The sequence below is a fragment of the Strix aluco genome, chromosome 2, assembly GCF_031877795.1.
Source record: "Strix aluco isolate bStrAlu1 chromosome 2, bStrAlu1.hap1, whole genome shotgun sequence".
Taxonomy (NCBI): domain Eukaryota; kingdom Metazoa; phylum Chordata; class Aves; order Strigiformes; family Strigidae; genus Strix; species Strix aluco.
This window is the reverse complement of record NC_133932.1, coordinates 36,701,869-36,718,327: the sequence shown is the minus strand read 5'-3', so window position 1 is coordinate 36,718,327 and position 16,459 is coordinate 36,701,869. Positions and strand designations below refer to the sequence as shown.

Genomic DNA, 16,459 nt, shown 5'->3' with positions numbered 1-16,459 from the left:
CCTGAGCAACTCAAACTATTTGACTGTGCTTTGTGCAGTGGGTAGGGCCAGATGACTCCATAGATCCCTTCCAGCCTAAATTAGTCTGTGATTATAAAACTCAAAGCCAGCTCCTCCTAGTATTTTATAGCTGTGAAGAATTGAATGGTTTTGAAATATGAATAGCCCAGCTCACAACCTTCATTGTTCTCCCATGTCATCGTTTAGGAAATTGTGGTTTATATACTTGAAAGCTGTTCTGTGGCCACCATTGAACCACTGGAGACAGCAGTGCCTCAGAGAGGGGAGGCAGAACAGGGCAAGGAGCATGAGTTCATTGCTGTGGGCAGGCAGGCAGCCTGTGCAACCAAGCTTTGCTCCAGGAGGTCTGATGGAAGAGGAAATCTTAAACTTTGAAGGCTGTGTTCTGTCAGACAACTAGTCTTTGAAAAGTGATCCAAAGATTGTACTAACTCACAGCATTCCCTATTTGTCCTGGATTTTGTCCTGCTCCCCTGGTCACAGTCACCCTCTTTTGTATCTTTCTGCCCCTCTAGACATTGAGGGAGGTTGAGATGGGCATCCAACATTGCTGTGACTGCCTGCTTCTCTCTCCATTGGACAGGATTTGTGTGATTCAAGCTTCCAACAAAAAATCCAACTACAAGCAATTGCTCAATTATCATTATTGTTATTATCATCACCGTCATCATCATCACCACAACTGGTAGCCTTGTATCTAGCAAGAGAGTCAAGACATTTAAGATTTGTCTTTGGGGGGAGCCCTAAGGCACATCAGGGTTGACAAGTTATTCCACATTTCTGACTGATGCAGACTAATGTGAACTGAAGAGACAGGGGCTTACCACTAAAGAAGAAAAATCAATCCGACTATGGCAGAGCTGCCAGGCACCACCATAACAAAAAAGATTTATGACTCAATCAGTCCAATTAAATTGTGCTGGCACTTTTTGCAACCATTTTTTTCACCCTTGCATAAGCAGTATTAATTTATTACATTTAGATCTCCAGGATGGGAATATACCCCTTCCCTTTTCATAATTTTCAGATTCATTTTTCATTAGTCTCCTTTTACAGTGAGAAGACAACAAATGAGCTACTTCTTCAGATAATAAGTGCAGCAATGAGTTTCTAACTGCCAATAGGGCCCTGATGGATGTCATGAAAAAGTGTAGAAGAGTCCAAAACCAAAGGTTTCGAGTCAGTCAAGGATTTTTGTCTGGCTGAAAATCTGCTTCAAAGGCAGTAGCCACATCTACACAGCTGTGAAGTGGAGGAAGTTTAGCTTTGCAGTCTGAGGAAAATGCCCTTCTCCTACCAGAAGTCAAGGGCAGGCTCTCTTGGGAAGACAGAGGCCAGCAGCTGACTTCACAACAAAACTGCCCCACAGTTTGCCAGCACCTGACTAACTAAGTTTGGTGCTTTATGAGTGATTGATCTGGCCTCATGTTGTGCGCCCTTGTTACGGCAACTCAAGCCTTTCCAGAGCATTTTTGCAGAGTATTCATTTTAGAAATACAGGCTGTAAGTTCCATTACAGTTGTGTGTCAAGACCACAGCAAAGCTGTCACTCGCAGCACTTCCACCACGATCTGCAGTATGGGGCAGAGCAGGAAGGGGAGACAACACCAGGACAAAGCGGTTGACATCAGCTCAAGGGAGAGCAGAATGAGCACAAGCCCACCCTTCACAACTATTCCCCTGAAGAACAGCAACTGGTTTGTCCCTCTTTCCAAGTTTACAATTAAATTGCCTTTTTTTTTTCTTTCTGTAGCAAAGAATAATTAGGCAAAAATCTAAGTCCTTTCAAAAGACAAATCTTTCAAAATAGATCCATTACTCATTTTTCAACTTACAGATCAATTAGAAACAGTTGAATGAAAGTTCCCTGTCTGTGCTCCAGAACAGCTTATTCTATAACTGTGCTCAAACTCCTCTTTAAGACTCTCCCCTCAGGGCCTGAACACAGCTACAACAGGGTTTTAAAATCCTTAACAGTCAAGATCCAGGGTTTAAGATACAAAACATGAATCTTAACCTTGCTACATCTGACTGCCTTTACCCTCCAAAGGGATATAAAATACCGTTCAAGTATTCAAGAGCCATCAGTGATAGAAATCCAGTCCAGAAACACCCCCTACTGATGTGTATCAAATGTTTAATACACAACTTTGAGCCTGATCCAGAGCACTCCCAGACCCATGGAGTAGGTCTCAAGTCTCTGGTGGCCTTTGAATTAGGACCCTAAAGGAATAAGTTGAGCTGTGTAATGCCTGTCAGCTTCCTGATGGTCTCACTGAAGAAGCAATTAAGACTCTAATTAAAAGGCAAATGGAAGATTAGAAGCAGATAAATGTTTAGTATCTAGATAAAGAACCCATACTGGAAGTTTTGTCTATTGAAAGGGGACTTCATGGTATTTGAGGAGTTTCCATACCTATGGGAGGAACAGTGGTATCATGCAGGGTATCTTTCCCTTGGGCATGCCGTATTGCAGCAGCCCTGCAGTCGTTCTGTTCTGTGCAGCCACTGTTCCTTCTGCGTACAGATGGAACAAGCCATTCCACAGACAGCCCCAACAAGTCTTGAATATTTCATCATACAAACTGTTCATGGCAAATACAAACACTACTATGTATGCAAATGCTCAGTCCATGAAAATACACCTTACTCTATCTCCCTTTCTTATGTACTCAATTCACCGCCTCCTACCATGTTTTATATCTGTCATATGTGGTTTAGTGTATAATCTGTTGCAAAGAAAAGAACCAAGAGCCAAAATTTCACCAGGTATAGCAGGTCTATTACAAATATCTGTTAATTATGTCATTTAAAAGATAACAGAACTAGAGCAGAGAGCTAGAGACTCTTGTAAACACACACAGATCTCAAGCCTCATCCTCTTTATGGCAGCCAAGACAGAGATCAGATCTCTCTCAAAACTCTTTTCATTACACCATGTAAATATCACATCAAGCAGACCAAAAGAACACTGAGAGCAAAAAAAAAAAAGATGTAGTATCTCCAGGGGTTTTCCTAGAAATTTTTTCCAGATTAAGCCCTTCTCCCATCAGAATCAAGGAGATTTCTTGAGCTTGAAACCCTGTTTATAGTATGAGGTCTGGACATCATTGTTCTAGCATTGTCATGCTTACCTCCTTCTCAGTTTTTTTATATTCTCACTTCTTTTTAGGAAGACCCAATAGGCAGAAAACCTTAATATTTCAAAGTAGTATTCTGAAGAGCCCAACAGCCCAAACTGTGATGCTGAAAAGATAGCAGCCAAGTTTTACTGATGTCTACAAAGCAACCAAAATAAAATGCACAGAAAACAAAAAATAATCACAGGAATTTCTACCCATCTACAACATCTTCTACATGAGGACTGCAGAACAGCCAGGGCATGGTAGGTTAGTGCTGTGAGTTTCCCACTCCCACATTCTTCAACCAGTTTTGGTTTCCAGCTTTATGCAATGCTTCACTGGGACATAGAAACCCATGTGGAGGGAGCACAAAATGACCACATTCATCTTTTGGAGGCCAGAATAGCAATGTAAATCTCCAGTGGTGCAATATAAGCAGCCAAGGTACAGGTGAAAAATTATAGGCTGGTTTGCACCAAGATGAAAGGGGATTTTTGTGACTGAAGAAGACTGGCATGAGGACTTGCAACAAAGTGGAGGGATGGTTCATAGCACTTAAGAGGTATTTAGCCATAGGTTAGGAGTGATGTCTTTAACTTACTGTGGCAATACCACATCTTATACATTAGTATGAGTAAAGTATAGAGATATATATGTGTGTGTGTGCATATATATAAAACAGCTGGATGAAAATATAAACAAAATATTTAAGTCAAGTCATGGTGTCTGTCCCTGAGGATGTGAGAGAACTGCTCAGCTAAACTGGCTTCTGGTGTGAGTTGTTTCTTCTGCCATCTCAGAAACTGTTTATGCCAAGACTATCCCAGAGCCCCCAAACTTTGGAAAAATGAAGACAGCAAAAAGTAACACCTGAAAACCAAAGGTATAAATATCCGATGGTCTTTGCACCAAATATGAACCACTGCTATGAGTGTGTGATGGAAATGTGAGATTGTTCAGCACATTGGTGCCAAAACACCCAGCTCACAGGATGGATGTGTTCTTGCTGCACTGTGGTCACACAAAGTCTGATGGATTGGGACCTGAGGGGATGGATCCTGGGCAGCTGAGCAAGGCAGAATGCAGCAGCTCCAACAGGAGAATAGAGGATCAAATTGTCATCCTCTCCAAGGCAACCTTTCCAGGTCTGATTTGCGCCTCAGCAGCCTATTCAACCGATACTGAGAGTGATGCTACCCAATTTTTATGGATACCTCCCATGTCAGACAGCCAGGCACTTCTCTCCCTCCTCACAGTCCAGACCCTTGGCAGCAGACTGCGTTTCATCCCAGGCACCTGGGAGGATGTGAGGACTGTCTTGCAGGGATGCAGGAGATACCACACCTGTGGGACCCCACGGAGGTCCAGGGAGTCCTGAAGCAGCTGGAATCTGCCCTTGAGTAGCACTCTTCAGCCTCATTTCCCAAAAGAGCCAGCACAGGGCTATCACTGGCCACTGGGAGAGCAGTACACTTCAGCCAGGTACCTTACAGGTAAAAACAGCAGAGTACAGTACAGAATGCCTTATCTCCCCTGTTCCAGCTATGCAGGCCTCGAGAAGATAAGGAAAAAATCCATTTTAAAGCAATTTAGTATTTAATTTGAGGATGGACATAACTTAAACTTAAGTAGACAAAATACATAACCTACCTGTAGGTTATTTAAACAAAAAGGGAAGAAAATAGCACTGAGCAGGAACAGGCATACTGGTAGAAGATTAGCACTCAGTGTACAATTGGTGCTGTGAAAGCAAAAAAATGCAGGTTGTCTCATAAATCCATACTGGCATTTATAATATGTGTTATAATGTCTTTATCATGAGGCCCTGTAGCATCACACTGCAACTGAATGATGAAGCCATGCTGATATAAAGGGGATATTCCAAGCAGGTAGTGATAATATACAGCAACTGTATTTTCCATATATGTTGTGTAATTACAGTAAGCTCAGTCTAGAAAAATCTTGTAAAAGTAATATTCGTACTGGGGTAGTACTCTTCTGTTCTCCAGACTGTAAAATCTTGAACTTTCATTATTGTGAAGTCTGAAGGTCTTGTGCTAAAGGGACCCTGAAAACAGTGTGATCTGCCAAGGAAGAAATGTATTTTTCTCAATGAATTTTTAACCACAGATTGTTAAAATAAACGAGTTTATAAGATTGCAATAAATACCAGAGAAAGTGTTTGGGCAGAGGCCACCCAAATATACATGGTCACTCAAATCCCAGGCAAAGTAACAAATGAGTAACAGGGTCCTTTAACTCATTTTGTGGATATGGTGTTTACATATGTGGGAAGAAAGGCTAGAGAAAAGTAAAGAAATTGATACAAACCAAAAGATACTTGCCAACACAGAACATCTTGCGGGCTCAGAAGTTGAGTTATACAGCAGTCGGTTGTCATTCTGGTTATAGTTCAGGGTCAATTGCTCCTTCACTGCAAACTCAGAGACCACTTATTGTGCTAAAAAAGAAAGTAGCTGCTTTCTACAACCTGGCATAAAGTATTTAGAGAACAGATTATGGTTTATCTTATTTTTTTACTGCTTTGAAAGTTGTACAAGTTTGTCAAGGAGGAGAAAAGGAAATTTGTTTGTGGAGAAATTTTGTTTACAGCAAAAAACCATTTTGATAGTAAAACACAGTGTTTTGAAAGATATTACTATGGGCTGCTACCCAGAGGGCACTTGTTCATATTAAAATCCTGAGACCCTAAGTAAGATAAAGCAGTTGCCAGTGTGTGTGAGAACACCCTGAGTTCACTGAAATCAACAGAAAGCCTCTTGTCACTTTGAGTCAAGTCTAACCACATCGTCACCAGGGATTATTGCGTTTACATAATCACTATACTGAGATTTTATTGCATCCAGACCATAAGATATTACACTAAATCTATCTCAGATGCTGTATTTATTAGGTTTTCAGTGCAGGTTTTCTGCTTCCTCTCTTCTTTCTCATGTTAGAGTAACTGAATGCAAGACCAATTGATTAGAAAAAAAAAAACCATGTGAGCAATACTTCAAGCTTAAATATGAATACTTCAAGCTCTAAATTTGAATTCCCAAATTGTGCACAATGCTCTTTGCTTCCACATTGGAATGAGATGTGGGTAAAAACATTGCTCAGAGCCAAGTCTTTTGGCCATAATTATTTGACTTTGGCTTGGTCCCACAGAGGGACACCAGGGACAGGCCCAGTGAAGAAGCCACGCTTCAAAAGCAAGACATCCTCAGTGGGCAGCGAAGAGAGGAGCAGAGGGCCTGAAGTTTAAGAGGTGAAACCTTCCTCAGAACAAGAATAGACCTTTCAGCATGAGCCAGTGCCCAGTTGCTGCCACTCATGTGCAGCCCCATGCTCACCCAGCAATGCTGCCTCTGCCCTCCGGCTGCTCTCACCGCACTTGGCTGCCTGCAGTACTGCCAGCTTTGGGCACATGCTGAGCACGTGCCTTAAGCCAAGGCAAAAATTAAGGGGCTGTTTGCACACACCAACACAACAGCCTCTCTAAGGCTGCTGGGCTGCAGCCTCAGAGGCCAGTTTGAGACCCCCAGATGACTCAGAGCCTAAGAACCCTGGAAGGGGCAAGTTATCCATGCTGGAGCAGCATTATTCCCCAAAAAAAGGGAACAGCATCATGCAGCCTTGAGCTAGGACTCAGGTCAGGCCAAGAAGAGTGAAGCAGACCTTATGACCAGACCAGAAAATAGATCCTTGGTCTGCTGCATTACAGACAGACAGGCAGGCAGTGGCATGACCGACATGAGAGAGCAATTCCCTTTTACCTCATCCTCTGCCTTTTTGTTTCTACATCAGAAAAAAGCACACAGTTCCCCCAGACTTCAGCTGTGCAACTCAGTAACAACTTTTGTAGGAAAAACTCATTTTGTAGGCAATTTGCATGGATGTGAACAATTACAGAGACGGCACGTCAACAGAGAATCAAGCTCTGCATCTAATGTTGGTAATGCACTTAATAATAACAACCCCACTTTCCTGAAAGAGAACATTAAACCTGTTCAAAATACAGTATTTTTTTCCAAATGATAGTATTTCTTCCCTCCTACATCATATCTACCTTAATCATCTGACTCCCACATAAGTGGCTCGACTTCAATGACAGTCTCTTCTACTTGTTTAAAAGTCATGTTATTTCCACTGCCATCAAAAAGGCATGATTTTCAAGTGAAGTTATTAAGTTTCCAATACAAAGAACAGTGTGTGGGTGCTGCTGAAGTAGACTCTCAGTAATGAAAAAGAGATTCCCTCCCTTCTACCAGAGGATTGGATCTTCCTTCTCTCTGGGGCCAGGAGACACCTTTATTTATTATGATGTTTTGGCTGTCTCCAAAGAAGTGAAGCCCATGTCCCACAGTGAGATCAGTGATCTAACTTTGGCTCCATCAGAAAGAAACTGGAGACCTTTCCTCTGTGTGTCATTTATGGCACTGGATGAATAGAAAAATATTCAGTTATTTTAACTAGCTTGCTTACGTCCAAAGTCTTCTAGCCAAAACATTAAAGATGGATGTATAAACCCAGCTTTCCCCTGGAGGCTCCATAAAGCCATCCCATCTACCTATCTGCAAACCAGCGTCCAAGTGAGCCTGACCTGTCAGAGCTAGGAGCAATTAGGTCTGATCCACATGCCTGATTCCCACCCATCTCCTAAGCCCCTCATAGGGGACATAGAAGAAAAATTTTGTAATAATTCCTGAGGAAGCACAAGTGAAAAAAATCTTTTCAGTTCTGACCTGCAGCTTTTCACCTCAACCTTTGTATCTCTGCTGACAGCATTGTGGACTTTAATCAACTTTACTGAGTTTCAACTAGTTTTATGCTACCCCCCATGTGTAAGTAAGGACTTTGTCAAGTGACAGTGGTTTATTTATTTTGTTACCCTGATGTGAACTGAGAACTGAGAAATTAATCTCAAACCAATTCTGTGTTTTGTGTGAGAGTTTCATCTTCTTTTCCACACAGATCTCTCAGCAGCTGTCAAATCACTGCAGGTCTTCATTTGCTGAATCCAAATTCCCTGAAGTTTCACTTCATTAACTGCCCTTTCACAAGATCTTTCAGCTCTGTTCAGTCCCTCTGAATTCAGCAGGATGAGTAGACGGAGGAATGTTCCAGCTGCTACAGTAGGAAGAGTTTATTATGTAGCACCTACACTATTAATGAATGAAATCCTCCAGGTTTGTTCTCAAAACACTGCCATTGTTTCAAAACCTGCCAGAGCCCCTTGATCAAATTACAGCCTTCATTCAGCTCAAGATTATACCTGATGGTGTGTCAGGTTGACATGCAGGCATCTGTCATTCTCTGACAAGGAGAGAAAAAGAATAGACAAAAGGAATAAGTAAAGAAAGTTTTCTTATCGTCCCCACTGTCCTCCCTTAAGACAGATATGGCACACAGAGGCCAGACTTGCATTCAACTCAGATTTACCTGAGTTGATCACCTCAAAATGCTGAATTGTACAACCAGTAGCAGGGGTGTTACCAGTACCAGGACCACAATGGCTCAGGACACGGAAAATGCATGCACATCTTTCCTGAACATGTGAATCTTGCTCTCCTCTTGTAGCTCACACTGATGTGCACAGTTCAAAATTTCTCCAGCTGTGGTTGTTTGCATTCTAGGTTGTGTTCTGGTGCTGACAACCTACAGGTACACCCTGAGAGTTATGCCTCTCTCTGTTGTCATAAAACACTGAGATTTAGGACTAACATTTTCTGGAATCAAAACATCTTTCTCAAGATCTCTGTGACACATTGTAAGGCGGTACTAACCTACAAAGCAGAAGGGGCATGTCTGCTCCTATGCCAGTCACTCCTCTACAGCTTCAGTTTTCCATCCCACAGTATTTTTACATAAACCTGGATGCTACCTGTGCTGTTCCTGCATGGCAGTCCTTCAGGGGAGTGCAGCATAGGATTGGGTTAGTAGCAGTCTTTGGGTTAGCCTAGAGATTTTGTCCCCTCTAGCGTATCAAAGCCTAATGCAGAACAAAGAATCAGTCCTCAACCCTACCTGCTTAGATGGTCATGACCCCTGAGAGCTTGTCCCACTAAGGCATCCACCTCACTCATGGATGGCCCAGATGATTGACCCGCTGCTTCCTCACACTCGGCACAATAGGAACAGAAAAAGAAAATGCAGACCTACCTTTTCATCTTGTCTTCAGAAGCTCACGTACTCTGGGGAAAAAGAAAAGATGCTCTTGACCACTCAGATTGCTATTCTGTCCTTCACATTTCTCAGTGCTGTATCCTTTTCCACCAGCCCTTCCTGACCACACCAAGAAAGACAACTCCTTTTGTAAGCGATGCTTTTCCCAGGAAGAACTGTTCCCTGTTTGTCTCATTACTGCCTACACAGGGAGCTCCTTTTCAGCCCATTCTCAGACAGATCCCTGCTGTTGCAGTGTCTAAAGACTTTACGCAGCACAACTGAAATTAATCAGAAGTTGTCCATAGCCTCCCTGCATCAGGAGAAGTGTGTGTCAAATGTGATGGCTGGTTCTTTTTTATCTTTGATCCATGCTATTCTGTGTTTGTATTAAACAGACAAGGTCAAAACTGCCTGTTTGGCACTTCAGATGAAAAATACTGAGTTTTAGTTTTCATTGGAGTTTATTCCTCAGTCTCCTGCTTTTGTAGAAAGAGAAAAGTTCCATTTTGACCATCCTTACCCAAGATGGAAATAGTCCACAGTTACTCTGATCTCAGGTAATGAGCACCTTGAAAATAAGCACGTGTTTTTAGTCTTGCTGTAGAGATGAAATGACAGGTAAGACTTGTCTCTGGAAGTGCTTCGGCATTCAGCATGGATTGGACCCATGGTTTTATGCCCTGATAAACTGTGTTGCATTGTCCAGGTAGGAGACAAAGAAGGACTATATAGGCCCAAAGGCAGTCCATTTACCTGAAATGGAGGAGAACCATCAGCTGTGCTTAAGACCTGTTCACATCTTTAGTTTTGATTAATTCCAATGAAATTATTCCTTCAACTGGAAAACAGTGACAGTAACCTTAAGCTCTTGTGTGGAAAACATCCAGCCTGAATCGGAAGAGCAGGGAGCCTGTCTAGACTCTTGAATGATGGCAGAATTAAGCGGCAGGAAGTTTAAACTATTGCTATATGATGGCACCAAGTTGTAACAGTGACCAGTCTGATTGCCTATTCACTGCTGTTTCCTTTTTTAAATGCCCTGTTCATGTTGGTTTACTGTGGGCTTGCATTCTGATCAGAAGGGTGAGCAAACAGAGAGTGGGTCTCAGGGCTCTCTCCATCCAGTCAGTCCCTCTTTCAGTGTCTCTCCCTGGCTTGGAGTCAGACTGACTTAAAACAGCAGATTAAAACTGGCCTGTTACGTCTCCCTGCCAGCCTCCTCTTCTTTATGACAAACATTGACACAGTTGGTGCTGTTTTAATGGACAACATTGCTGCTGCACCCTGTGGTTTTCTGAGGTATCTACAAAAACCTTCTAAAACCTCTGGTTTGGATCATGTAAGCATGGAGTTAGTAAGTGGGTGCATTGCAGGATTTGGGTAGGTGGTGCAACCCACAACACTAGCCTTTAGTTTAGACTCCCCTTTGACTGCACAGTAGACGTGTCGGTGCCATGCTGGGTCAGCGTCCCCCTCAGGTCCCAGAGCAGCTGGGGTCTAACTCGGCACAGTATGCACCGACCACAGCCACGTGCCACTAGGCGTAACTCACACAAAAGAAGGGAAGTGGCTGTTTAGTCAGCACAACTGAGAAAAAGAGTCACAAGGAATCATTTATCCCTCACTGTTTTTCACACCTTCTTCCAAGTATGCAGTCAAATGTAGCAGGGACCCACATCTCCTGATTGAGTGGAGGAGCAGTGTCAATGCAAAACACCACTTGGAATCTTTCAATGCTCTTCCAATCTTGGGAATATTTGCTCTATCAGTAGCTTGTAAAATTATTTTTGCTGTCAGCCTCCAGCCCTAAAGCAGTAGTCATTCAGAATCGGGTTGCATGCCTACACCTCTCATCCCACTTCTTCCCCAGAAGTCTTTGCTCTAGACATATCACGGCTCATGGAAGATCTTGCTGGCTGACCCATATTGCCCAGCAGTTCCCTGGGACAGAGGAAAACCTCCAGTGACAGAAAGAGACTGCTTTAGTGCTCTTTTGCACCACTGAAGCAGTACAATGCAGCATTAACACATCGAAGGATCTAGTCCATTAACTTTTAAAATTAGCTTATCAAGGGAGATGTCAGCGCTTCTGGGAAAACAAGACATTCAAAGCTTCTTGCAAATCCAAACTCTCCTCCTCTAAAGCATCATACCTCATCAGTTACACTTGTAGCTTTCTCTTTTAAGTATGATGATGTAAAAAGGCTGAAGAGCGAATTTTCTTCCACAGCTGCCATTTTAATCTCCATCTTTCTCCTGTTAGCAACAGAGCTGCAAGCTACAGCATTGTTCAGGAGTTTTGCAGTGTCAGGACTCTGATTGCGCTCCTTCTTTTGAGATTGTTCACAGCAATTTAGTTCAAGGTACAACAATAACCCAAACAGCAGCAGACCAGCCTGACCTGTCTTGAACATGGCACTATATGTAGTGGAAACCTGTTGTGGTATTGTTGCTAGGTATTGCAGAGTTCATGAAGCTGAATTATACTTTCTGGATATGAATAACCCAAGTCATGTCATCCTCATTATCTTGGGCTGATTTCCTTTGAATGAGTTCTTTTTTTGTCACTTCATATGTATTACCACGCTTGGATTCAGAAACATTCATCTGATTCAGCAGTCACACAAAAAAATGGAGAAATGCCCTAAAGGTAAAGGATCCTGAAGAGTAACCCGGCTGCTATAGAGACTTTTGCAACCCACTCTCATCCACACTTAAACCACTGCCTTCCAAAAGCCAAGAAATGCAGCAAGAAGATACTTCTGACTTTTGTGAAGCTCGGATTAAGCCATCACCTTGTCATTGGCTTTGGGTCCATCAGCTGGCCAGTTGAAAGCCTGTGGATATGGGATCATTGGTTAGCGCAAAAGGCACACATCACAGCTAGAGCAGCCAGTTCATGTGGGGACCATATAATTTTTCTCTTTCTCATTATCAGTTAGGAAAGTGAGCAAGATATTAATCAACTTCTTCACTAACAGACACATACACACACATCGACACACAAACAACCTGGCCAAGTTCACAAAAGGATTTATTAAATGAAAGCCTTCATACTTGACCAAACTTTGAGGAATGCTCCCTGAAATACTGGGCTTGAAGCCTGTATTCAGTCATGGGAGCAGCATATGTTTAGCTGTGCTTTTTTCCCTGTGCTTGCATCTGAGAGGATCATAGGTTTTTTTACATTAGTATGCCTGGTGAAATCAGATCAAACCCTTTGCTCTGTGATTAATAATGTGTTAAGCCACAGTTCCAAATTATTTTAACTTTTCAATGGTTATGGGAACATTTACAAGACTGATGGCTGGACCGTATACTGCCAACAGGCTGAAAGAGCTATCATTTATTACAGGGCTTTCTTGGAGCCAAAATGTGTAATACTACCCTGGTAAACTGTGCAGAAAAAGAATTATGAGGTTTGGTATAGCATTTTCCCAAATTAGAAATCAAGTGAAGCTTTCTGCACTACAAATGGGTTTTGGAGGCGGGGAGAGGGAGGAGATGCCATTAAACTTTCCCAAACATGTAAAACCCAAATATTTCTGCACTATGATGGTGTAACAGAGCTTCACTCATTGTGTTGGCTGATTTAATCCCATCATACCACAGTATTTTGTGGTGATTTGTTGCTCAGTTTCACCATATGTTTATAATAGTCTGATCTATCCATCATTTCCCTGTTATTTTCTTGTAACGTCTTAACTGTCTCAGTACCTCTCTGAAGTCTGTTAATTGTCTTCTCACTGCTGACAGTTAAATTCTCTTCTCCTCCCCTCACACGACAGAAGTAATTTTAATTTGATGGTAATCAACCTATCTCATTAAGCATTTGAAGGGACTGAGGATTTCCAAGGCTCACACATCAAGGATTTGCTATTTTGGGTATAGGAGAACCACAAAATCACTCACCTCGGTATCTCTGTGCATCTCTCTATATCCGTATGTGTGTGCATGCATGTGCCACAGCCTCATGTCATCACAGCACCCACAGGCAAAATCTCCATTATTCTGATACTAGAAATTTTTCAATCATAATTAAAAGAAGGGGAGAGCTCCACTGCATAGAGAACAGGAAAAGGCTGAGGAAGTGCAGTTGTGACTCCAGGAAAGCACGTTCACATTCCATGACATGATTCATCTTATCTGCCTTCTGTTCCCAAAACAAGCTCTCCAGTTTTGTCATCCATACCCTGCTCTGCTTAACAGAAAGGAGAGAAATGGTCTTAGGAAAGATTCTGAGCTCTGCTGAGACCCTGGTAATGAGCAGCAGCTTGCCTTTTGTTGAAACAACAAGATCTGAAAAAAATGCTGGTCCAAAACATTAGCTCTCCATGAAAACAGTGCTTTAAGCCAAAAAATCCTCCTGACTCACATCAAAGGACAGCAGATAGCCAGCATGCCCCCAAATGACTGTCAAAATGTACGTATCCTCACCACAATAGCCTTTGTTACACACCTTCTCTGAGGCCTTAGGGTAAGTCACCATTCTCTGCCTCAATTTCCCCATCCAAATAACAAAAATAATAATATTTCCCTTCCTTTGAGACTTTCAGATAAAAGGTCACGGAAAAGAAGAGCCAAATATTACTAGTACTATCCTTTCTGAGCCTCAGTAATTCGTTCCCTGCTGGGCTTCTGGATTCTGATGCAAACGTGTTGGCATAATACATTCTGTCTCTGTATTGTTTTGCATTGACCTCCATTTCCAGTAAAATCAGAACAAAATGTAATTTAAAAATTGATAGGAAACACAAGAAGAAAATAATCCGGGTTGCACCAAGTGACTAGCAGTTAATGCTCTATGCACCTAGGACCAAGCATGTGCCAGTTCTGTAGTTGCTTCTTAAAGCAATGTGTAATGTCTGGGTTTGGGGTTTTTGGGGTGCAGCTACATTTTTCAATTCACTTCCAGTACTCACATCCATGCTGGGAATAAGAGAGTGCAGGTTGTTTCTCCCTTTTTTCTTTAGAAACATGTGATTAAAAAGAAAAAAGAGTCTTCATTTTTCAAAACAGCTCTGCCCGTGCTGATCTCAGATTAGCCAGGCAGGAGTTCAGCCTTGGGGGGCGTGATGAACACTTACTCACATCAGGGTCCAGATCCTCAGCTGTACTTTGAGAAGCACAGGGAAGAAGCCAAAGTGGCCCTATTGATCTGTCACCTGTCCCAGGAGCACTTCCCAGTTTTGGTTAGATAATAAAGTGGAGTTTTGCTTCTTTTATCTCTCTGGTTAAAAAAAGCTCTGCCTGAAGTAAGTACAAAGTGAAGGCAGTGCCAGTGTATTTCATTTGGCAGCCAGGGAAAACCTTTATCATGGTGGGAGGAGAGAGAAGGGCTCACTGCATAGCACAGAATTGATTGGATTCAGCATTCTTCCAATGCCTTCTTGAACTCCTCCCAAACTCGTATCCCCTTCATCAGCTTGCCTCATCTCCAAACTCTTGCATTATTCCTCCCAGGCATTGTGATTTACACTATTTGAAGGAAGCACAACTAGCTTTAAAGCCATCCCTGAGCTCCCCTACTGCCCAAGCCTGGTTCACTGCAGGCATGAAGGAGAGAAGGGGTCAGCAATCTTTCAAAGAGAGCGTGCCAAGTTTTATTTCTCTCTCCCATCCTGGAGGTTAAGCATGCCTTAGGAACACAGCAGGAGCCAGGGGATGCTGCCTTACAAGCAGACATCTGCTAGATTGCTTGGGACTTAGCAAGGATCCCATGGAGGTGTAAAACTGTGGAGATCTGAGTCAGGTCCACAGTCTGGAATAGCTATATCCTGACAGAAGATGATGCTGGTTTGAACTGCTGCTGGCTGAGACTAGAATCTGGCACTGTGCTTTCCATGTGCTATGGCATACATTTTTTAAAAACCTCACATTAAACACTTGTATGCAATGTTAGAGACTGATCTCTTCAGCCAGAAATGTCAGGGTTTATTTTTTCCCCTTTAGCTCTCAAACTGGGAGCCTAGTCTAGTTTACTTTCTGAGAGGCAGGATGCCATCAGAGTGAAGGATGTCCAGTTTTAGCCAAGTGGTCATTGTACAAAGCATATATCAATGAAGTGCTCCAAATTAGCAGTGGTCTGGCAGCAGTAATAAAAGCTGCAAGAAAGAGAATGTGTAATTGTGCTTGTCATGAAGAAGAATATAGTCTGCAGCTGGTGCACAGAAATGCCTCAAATCTGTATGGGAGTTAGAAGAAAATCAAGTAAGCTACTAACCTCGAGCTCAAAGAGAGTTCAGCAAGGTATCTCCTTCAAATACTACATTCCTGCCACAAACACACAGCATCCTGGTGGTGTCTCATCTGCCTGCCTGCTCAGACATTTCAAAAGTAACTTTTGCAATAATGTCTCAACAATAATTTCCAGGCATTGCTTCTTTTTTCTTAGTTTAGATATATGCACACTTCAGAATCTTTGTAAGCTATCTCTTCTGGTAGAAGAGTGCCACCTCATGACTGATACAGAGGAATGAAACAAACCACAGTGGTAAAGCTGAAAACACTAAAGTCCTCACAGCGAGGGAGGATAGGAACAGCTCATGCCCTCTGTACCCAACCAGCTTTCATCCAGCACCACAACACCCTGAGACAAACACTTCTTTGCCAAACAAGTGCTTTGTGTTCCAGGAGAAATTAGCATCTTTGCTGAACACCAAGCCCATCCTCAGCATTGAACAGAAATTAATTACTCAGGAGAGACAGACATTATTCTATACAAGGTGCTTCTTGCTTCAAAAGCCCAGTCATTTTGTTTTGGACTCCTCTGCACTATCTTAGGTACCTCTCCTCTGGGAGCTGTGCAATTTTGAACATGAGCACCCTCTTCTTCTTGCTTCCTCAGATAGTTTTCCCCATACATAGCCACTTCTTCTCAAGTTCATTATTTTTTCCTTACTAAAATAACTAATTTTTCTCACCAGCTGAGATAAATATTGTTAAACTAAGGGGAATTTTGGGGTGCTAAAAAGTCCTAATGACTCTTTGTTGCTTCCATAAATGAGGTACACATGTCAAAGAAATTCAGAATTTCTCTGCTCCATCACCATTTGGAAAAGTTCATGGCAAAATCAGACACATATTCTCACGGATTGATTTGTCTATGTTCCTCCCAGAAACAGTTTAAATATTTACAACACACG

General features: G+C 42.4%; 1 protein-coding gene across 6 annotated transcripts in view; it reads left to right on the top strand.

Moving 5' to 3' along the window:
- KCNJ6 (potassium inwardly rectifying channel subfamily J member 6) overlaps positions 1 to 16,459 on the top strand; it is a 173,139-nt gene that overhangs the window by 139,614 nt on the left and 17,066 nt on the right. The window lies entirely within an intron of this gene.